An 8813-nucleotide genomic window follows, 5' to 3' on the forward strand; every position below is an offset into this window, starting at 1 on the left:
TCCATTGGTTCACTCCCCAAATGGCCGCAATGACCGGAGCCACGCCAATCCGAAGCCAGGAGCCAGGAGCTTCTTCTGGGTCTCCCACGTTGGGTGCAGGGGCCCAAGGGCTTGGGCCATCTTCTACTGCTTTCCCAGGCTGTAGTAGAGAGCTGGATCAGAAGTGGAGCAGCCAGGACTAGAACCGACGCCCATATGGGATGCTGGCACCACAGGCGGAGTATTAACCTACTGCGCCACAGCGCCGGCCCCAAGAATCACCTTTAGAATTCTGGAATTCAGTCAGTCTTGCAGCAATCTCAGGAACATTTCTAAACTGCGTTTCAGTAAGAACAATGGCCCTGTTCACATATCCTTCTCCTCAGTGCCTCTGTAGCCTTGGGAACCCACAGCCTGGCAGCCACGAGAAAGGGCAGAAGAGAGTTGGCACTTCAAAGTCCCATTCCCAGAGAATTGTCATTAATGAATATTTGATCATATAATGGTTTCCTGTAAGACTCTACTCACAAAATTTATCTTTATTTGGCTTGTCTTGGAGCTTGCCCAGTGCAAACACCCTTTCCCCCAGTGGTGCCTGTTGGAATTGATCAGGACAGTTGTTTAACATCATGGTTATCTAAGGCACTGGGTAAGTCTGTGCAACAGCAAGCTAATCAAAGAGCTTAAAAGAAAAAGCTGGAGAATGAGATGCCCATAAGATGCAGTGAAAAACCCCAACATATCTCTGGGAACCTAGAAAGCTATTCACATGCATTGGGCTGTGTGGCATGCCCAGGGCTGTGCGTGTACTCAGGAAAGATCCAGAAAGGCCCCAAGATCTTACTACTGGCTGAATGTGAGACTCTGTGCAATTAGGAAGTGAGGCAGGTCCAAGGCAGAGTTATAAACTACGTTGCTGGGTAGTAAAGGTGTGCCCTCCCCTGCACTGGAGTCCCTTGCCCTTTGGCGAAGACCGGGAGACTTAGTGGTCCTAGGCATGTAAGAAAATCTCTAATCGTTAGCGGCCACCAGCTAAGTGAACAGAGATTCCAGTGGCCACATGACAAAAAATACAGACTTCACAGGATTAGTTCAGACATAAATGAACAGTAGCAACAATGAACAACCCTGGGGAATAGAAGGTTGGAGATCCAGTGATCAGACTCTGGAGAGGGGTTGGGGGTGGGGCTCCATTGATTCAAGGACCCAGCGGGATGGTGGTGAGCCTGCTGAGAGGACTGCAGTGCTGGGAACTTCTCTGGGGCAAGAACAGCCTTTGCGTGGGCAGCCTGTCTAAGCGGGGCTGCAGGACTCCACAAGCTCCCCTCCACCTTGCAGGAGTCGGAAGGAACTCAGTGGGGACCCGCATGTCACAAGTTCTTTACCAGCAGCTAACGCCTCCGAATCCCAGAGATCGGGATTCCAGGAGTGGGAAGTAAAGCGCTGGGATTGGTGGAAGAGGGACAGAGAGGGTGATGGACCAAGAGAACAGTGTGGAGAGGGACAGGGCGAGGAAGTCAAGGGACAGAAAGGTAGAGGTGGGAGCTAAAAGAAACGGCGCTTCCTGAGAGGAAGGGTGCTCAGTTAAGGAGGCCTCTGGAGACACAAGAGGAACTCTTCCGTGGTCACCCACCGCCACCTCCAGCCAGGCCATACTTGCTGTTGGGAGGGACAGTGTTGATCCTTTTCCCCTTTGTATTCATTTTCCACCACAAACACTTTGAGGGGTGGTGATCAGGGAGCCCACCCCTAATGCTGCCCGGCCCATCTGGTTGCTGTGTACTCGCTGGCTGCTAGAACTTGTTACCTCAAAGAGAAAGGTTGGGTGGGGAAGCTTTGCCCTCACGGTGTATGTTCTCCCCTTGAAAACAGACTCCTCTGCCCCCGTGCGTGGGAGAAGCAGGTGCGGCCTCCACCAACAGGACACCCACGAGCTCGTAGACTATTCCAGCAGCAGCCACATCATTGGCACCAAGGACACGTGTCCATCAGGTGAACATGTCTAGTGTTGGCAAGGTAACGACTGAGTTAAAACCTGTGCTAACTGCAGGACCGTTCACAGGACGGTGAGAAAGATGATCCCATTCTCCTGTGGGCCAGAGCAGGCGGCCATCGTCCCAAATAACTTCTGACTGGAGAGAAGCATGGATGTGGAACATGTGGCAGAAATTCATGGTGAACCCCCCCCCCCCAATAAAACCCAACAGACTCTTCTTTTCAAGCACAAGTTGGTGCTGTTATGGTTAAATAGAAACTCATTTTTTTAAATTTATTTATTTATTTATTTATTTATTTTGACAGGCAGAGTGGACAGTGAGAGAGAGAGACAGAGAGAAAGGTCTTCCTTTTGCCGTTGGTTCACCCTCCAATGGCCGCTGCGGCCGGTGCGCTGCGGCCGGCACACCGCGCTGATCCGATGGCAGGAGCCAGGAGCCAGGTGCTTTTCCTGGTCTCCCATGGGGTGCAGGGCCCAAGCACCTGGGCCATCCTCCACTGCACTCCCTGGCCACAGCAGAGAGCTGGCCTGGAAGAGGGGCAACCGGGACAGAATCCGGCGCCTCAACCGGGACTAGAACCCGGTGTGCCGGCGCCGCTAGGCGGAGGATTAGCCTAGTGAGCCGCGGCGCCAGCCTAGAAACTCATTTTTAAAATGTCGCTGAGTTCATAGGAGTTTGGGTGTTGTGTGGTGCAGTGGTTCTCAAATTTGAGCATGTGTTAGACTCTTTGGTTACACAGAATTCTGGGCCCCTCCAGTTTTTCGATTGAGCTTGTCTGGGGTGATGCCTGAGCTTTAGCAGTTCTCAGAAGTTCCCAGATGATGCTTGTACTGTGGGTCCTGAGACCACACTTTGAGAACCAGGATCAGGCCAGCTCTCTGCTGTGGCCAGGGAAGTGCAGTGGAGGATGGCCCAAGTACTTGGGCCCTGCACCCCATGGGAGACCAGGATAAGTACCTGGCTCCTGCCATCGGATCAGCGTGGTGCGCCGGCCGCGGCGGCCATTGGAGGGTGAACCAACGGCAAAGGAAGACCTTTCTCTCTGTCTCTCTCACTGTCCACTCTGCCTGTCGAAGAAAAAAAAAGAGAGAGAGAGAGAGAGAGAACCAGGATCTAGGTCATCGGAAATGCAATTACTTTTGTGGCATGGTCTTTTTGCTTTGTTTTCAAGTGAACGCTCTCTCTAGTGTATTCCAACTCTTAGCCAGTTTTTCCAGCCATATCCTTTTCTTGAACTTGTCCAGATAACATTTCATGGAGGAAATAGATCAAAATGTCAGCAAGGATGATAATGAAAATGGTAGAACCTTGTGTTCTTCATTTTTCTACAATATTTTCTGCATGTATTTTGTTTGATTATGTAAGCTGAAAAGAAATAGTAGTGTGTTGGAGAGGAGGCTGCTTCTCCCTGGGGTTTTACCCAGGTAAGGACGGAGTGAGTCCCAGGAGTGACTTCCAAAGAAACCTGGTGCAGCTGCAGGCTTGAGAGGCGTGGAAGGAAGGGGCCGGAACGAATGCTCAGGGCTGGAACAACCTGGGGAGCCACTGCTGTGTGGGAGGCTGGAGACAAACAGCGAGGGAGGGGTTGGCTGTAGGTACTGGCTGAAAGGCATTCTCTGGAGGCCAGCACTGTGGTGTAGCGGGTAAAACCAACCTCTGTGATGTCAGTATCCCATCTGGACACCAGTTTATGTCCCAGCTGCTCCACTTCCAATCCAGCTCCCTGCTAATGGCCTGGGAAAAGCAGCAGAGGATGGCTGAAGCACTTGGGCCCCTGCTACACATGTGGGAAACCTGGAAGAAGTTCCTGGCTATTGTGGCCATTTGGGGAGTGTGAACCAGCTGATGGAAGACAACTCTCTCTGTCTCCCTCTGTAACTCAGACTTTCAAATAAATAAATAAATAAATAAATCTTAAAAAAAAAATCATTCTCTGGAAGTCAGACTGAATCAGCAGATTCTGTTAGGAATAGGAATTTTAATACACTTCACACTATATTTTCTTTCCTTTTTTTAAAAAAAGATTTATTATTTATTTGAAAGGCAGAGTTACAGAGGGAGAGAGAGAGAAAGATTTTCCATCTTCTGGTTCACTCTCTATACGGCCACAATGACCAGGGCTAGGCCAAGCAGAATCTAGGAGCCTAGAACTTCATCCAGGTCTATGCCACAGTGCTGGCCCCTTCAAACTATATTTTCTGAATGGAAAATTTATGGGTCATGGCACTGTCCTTGCTTTTATTTGCTTGTAAACGTTCAGGGAATCCTTGGATTCAGATTTATCAAATCTGGCTGGTGGGTTGCAATAAAAATGTTTATGTTCCCTGAAGCTGTCTCTCCTGGTCTCCCCTGAGGAAGTGATACTTTGTTCACATTATTTTTTTTTTAAGTTTTGTTTATTTATTTATTTGAAAGGCAGAACAACAGAAAGAGAGAAGGAGGGAGAGAGCTCTTGCATCCACTGGTTCACCCCCCAGATGCCTGCAGTAGTATAGGCCAGGATCCAGGAACCCCACTTGGGTCTCCCACGTGGGTGGCAGGAACCTGAGTACTTGAGCCATCAGCTGCTGCCTTGCAGGTTGCACATTAGCAAGATACCAGATGGGGAGGTGGGGCGCTGTCCCAGGCACTCTTGCCATGCGGTGGCTCACCCTGCTGCACCACAGTGGCCGCCTCGCACAGTTGTGTTTATTTTCTGCACATCTTGAAACATTCCGTTCTCCTGGGCTGAGGCTCTTATCTTCAGGAATGCATTTTTGTAAATAGATTAGGCTTGCTGTTTGCATTTTAAAATTTTTCAGTTTAATCTCATTGTTTTGTCTTTCCCTCTCCTCTCTGTGCACATGTTCAGCAACCTGGTAGGTGACCAACAACCATTTATGAGTGGAACAGGCAGTCCCCGGGTTCCTCAGTGCTTTTCCAGGCAATACTCCTCAGTAGCTGAGTGACCTGGGGCTCATTTCTTGCACTGTTTGGCCTTCAGTTTTCCCTGCAGGTAGTGAGCACACTCAGAGGGCCTACCAGGTAGGGTTGTTGGGAATTAAGTGAGTTAGTGTGTTACACAATGCTTGGCCATGTCAGCCCTGTAAATACCCGTAGGTGTGTCTTGTCCTTACTGCATTACCATCACCACTGAGCAGACAGTGTGACAGGCAGAGTGGACTGAGAGAGAGAGAGACAGAGAGAAAGGTCTTCCTTTGTCATTGGTTCACCCTCCAATGGCCACCGCGGCTGATCCGAAGCCAGAGCCAGGTGCTTGTAGTGGAATGTAGTGAGCACAGAATTGGACTTGGAGTTAGAAGGTGTGGTACTGACCGGCTGTGCAATCTCTGCTCATGTTGCTTTGCCTCTCTGAGCCTCGGTTTTGTCTGGAAAGTGAGGGCCACCCTGGTTCAGCTATTCAGGCCGATGTGAGCATTGAGTTAATATCTGTGAAGCACTTAGCACCGTGCCCAGCTCCTAGTGGACACTTGTTTGTTTTTTTTTTGTTTTGTTTTGTTTTGTTTTTTTTTTTAAGATTTATTTGTTTGAAAGGCAAGAGTTACAGAGAGCCAGAGCCAAGCCAGAGCCAGAGAGAGAGAGAGAGAGAGAGAGCGAGAGAGAGAGAGAGAGGGAGAGGGAGAAGGAGAGGCCTTCCGTCTACTGATTCACTCCCAAAATGACCACAATGGCTGGAGCTGAGCAGATTAGAAGCCAGGAGCCAGGAGCTTCTTCCGGGTCTCCCACGTGGGTGCAGGGGTCCAAGGACTTGGACCATCTTCCCGGCTTTCCCAGGCCACTAGCAGGGAACTGGATCAGAAGTGGAGCAGCCAGGTCTCAAACCCGTGCCCATATGGGATGCCGGCACTGTAGGCGGCAGCTTTACTCTGCTACGCCGCAGTGCCGGCCCTCATAGTGGATGCTTTTTAAATACGCGGACACAGTGGAACAGGCTAGAATTGTGGGGTCACAGACCTGCCTTGGAGCTCTCACGGGCGGGTCCCTTAGAGAGCCAGAGGCGCAGGACTCCTCCCACCTCCCGGCGGGGGCGCCGCGTGCCTGCCTGGTGGCCACCAGGGGGCGGTGGTGCCCTGCAGAGCGAAGCCCTGGCCGCGCTCAGGAACCGCCCTGCAGCCCCTGGCCCGCATCGGTCAAACCTGTGCGGCTTCCTCACCTTCGTTGCCCTCATTTCTCCCTACAATTTAGCCTTCCTTGATGACATTCTTGCCTCTGGTGGCCTGCACCCGAGAGGAAGCGATTTGGGACCCCCGGCAATAGCAGGGACCAGGAGCTGTGTCAGAGACAGAGAGACCTTCAAATCTGCGAATGCGAGGGCTGGCGTTGTGGTGCAGGAGCAACAGCGATTGCTTTTTCTCACAGTTTGTAGTTCGCAGAAATTCATATCCAGAAACGTTTTAATACCGCGCAGTCAGCACTCCCACGGTTGTTACCAGGATTCACCAGTTGTCAGTGCATTTTGCCAGATTATCTACACACACTTCATTCTATTTATTTTTGCTGAGAGTTGCAAACATCCCGACACTGCACCCTTGGGTGCTTAAGCCCACATCTCCCAAGAACAAGGAGGTGCTCCTAGGTGGTCACAACACCATCGTCACACCTGTGAGACTCAACATTGGAGTAGCACTATTCTCTTATACACAGCGAGGAATTCAGATTTCCCCTGTTGTCCCAATGGTATCCTGTATAGCTGCAGGTTTTTTATTTGTCACCAGGATCCCATCAATGTTCACATCACTTTTTTCTTTCATGACTTTTTTTTTTTTTTTTTGACAGGCAGAGTGGACAGTGAGAGAGAGAGAGACAGAGAGAAAGGTCTTCCTTTGCTGTTGGTTCACCCTCCAATGGCCGCCCGGCCGGTGCATTGCACTGATCCGAAGCCAGGAGCCAGGTGCTACTCCTGGTCTCCCATGGGGTGCAGGGCCCAAGCACCTGGGCCATCCTCCACTGCACTCCCGGGCCACAGCAGAGAGCTGGCCTGGAAGAAGGGAAACCGGGACAGAATCCAGCGCCCTGACCGGGACTAGAACCCGGTGTGCCGGCGCCACAGGTGGAGGATTAGCCTATTGAGCCACTGCACCGGCTCTTTCATGACTTTTTAAACATTTTTTTAAAAAAAGATTTTATTTTTTATTATGTATTTGAAAGGATTATAGAAGAGAGAGGGAGAGACAGAGACAGATATAGAGACAGAGAGATATCTTGCATCTGCTTGTTCACTCCCCAGATGGAAGCCAGGAGCCAGAGGCTTCATCTGGGTCTCTTCATCTGAGTGCAGGGGCCCAAGCACTTGGGCCATCCTCCACTGCTTTTCCCAGGCACATTAGCATGGAGCTGGATCAGAGTGGAACAGCCAGGACTCCAACCGGCGCCCATATGGGATACCGGCACTGCAGATGGTTGCTTTACCTGCTGTGCCACAGCATTGGCCCCCTTTTTATGACATTTTGAAGAGTCCTTGCAAGTTGTCTTGTGGAAACTCCCATAGTCTGAATTTGTCCTGATTTTTTTTCTTGACTACATTCAGGACAGTCACCTCTTTAAAGGAACGGTACTGCATAGGTCACAACCTTCCCATTACATCGTATCAGGAGACCCATCCTGTGGGTGTGTCTGTAATGGTGACACTAAGTTTGATCATTGGCCATCTGTAACAGTTTCCAGCCCCCCCCCCCCAACTAAATCTGATACCACAAGAAACAACCAGCTAAGTCCAGGATGTGGGACAAATAACCAAGTTTCTCCAGTAAATCCATAGTCATACTGCCTTTTGAGAAAATCAGGCACGTTCTGGACACAGGGCCTTTGCATTGTGAATCCTGACACCTGGAACATTTTTCCCCATGAAAAACATGGTTTCCTCCTATTCCTTGAAGCCCTTGCTTAAATATCAGCTTTTCAGCAAAGCCTTCATTGGCTGCCCTATCTCCCTTAGCTTACTGTTTTCCCATAGCAATTGTCACCCTGTGACATAGCCTGTAATTTATTGTGTTTGCTGTCTCTCTCCCTCTATAAGAGCAGTAGGCCGGCGCCGTGGCTCACTAGGCTAATCCTCCGCCTTGCGGCGCCGGCACACCGGGTTCTAGTCCCGGTTGGGGCACCGGATTCTGTCCCAGTTGCCCCTCTTCCAGGCCAGCTCTCTGCTGTGGCCAGGGAGTGCAGTGGAGGATGGCCCAAGTACTTGGGCCCTGCACCCGCATGGGAGACCAGGAGAAGCACCTGGCTCCTGCCATCGGATCAGCGTGGTGCGCTGGCCGCAGCGCTCCGGCCGCAGCGGCCATTGGAGGGTGAACCAACGGCAAGAGGAAGACCTTTCTCTCTCTCTGTCTCTCTCTTTCTCACTGTCCACTCTGCCTGTAAAAAAAAAAAGAGAGAGAGAGAGAGCAGTAGAGGGGCCTATAGTGCTATAGTGCTGCCATCCCATATGGGTGCTGGATGGAGTCCTGGCTGCTTCACTTCCAATCCAGCTCTCTGCTATGGCTTGGGAAAGCAGTAGAAAATGGCCCAAGTCCTTGGGTCCCTGCACCTGCGTGGGAAGACGCAGAGGAAGCTCCTGGCTCCTGGCTTCAAATTGGCACAGCTCTGGCCATTGTGATCAACTGGGGAGTGAGCGAGTGGATGGAAGACCTCTCTCTTTCTCTCTGCCTCTCCTTCTCTCTCTGTGTAACTCTGACTTTCAAATAAATAAGTGAATATAAGTGAATCATTTAAAAAAAGAGAGAAGTGGTTTTTCTTTGTTTTGTTTGCTCTGTATTGTAGCACAGCAAACAAAACCTGGCGTGTGCTGCTATGGTTTGTCTTCTCCCAAACTCATGTGCCGTATTGGATGGTGGAGAC

Source organism: Oryctolagus cuniculus, chromosome 18, assembly GCF_051225735.1.
Source record: "Oryctolagus cuniculus isolate XC-2025 breed Fujian yellow rabbit chromosome 18, ASM5122573v1, whole genome shotgun sequence".
NCBI lineage: Eukaryota > Metazoa > Chordata > Mammalia > Lagomorpha > Leporidae > Oryctolagus > Oryctolagus cuniculus.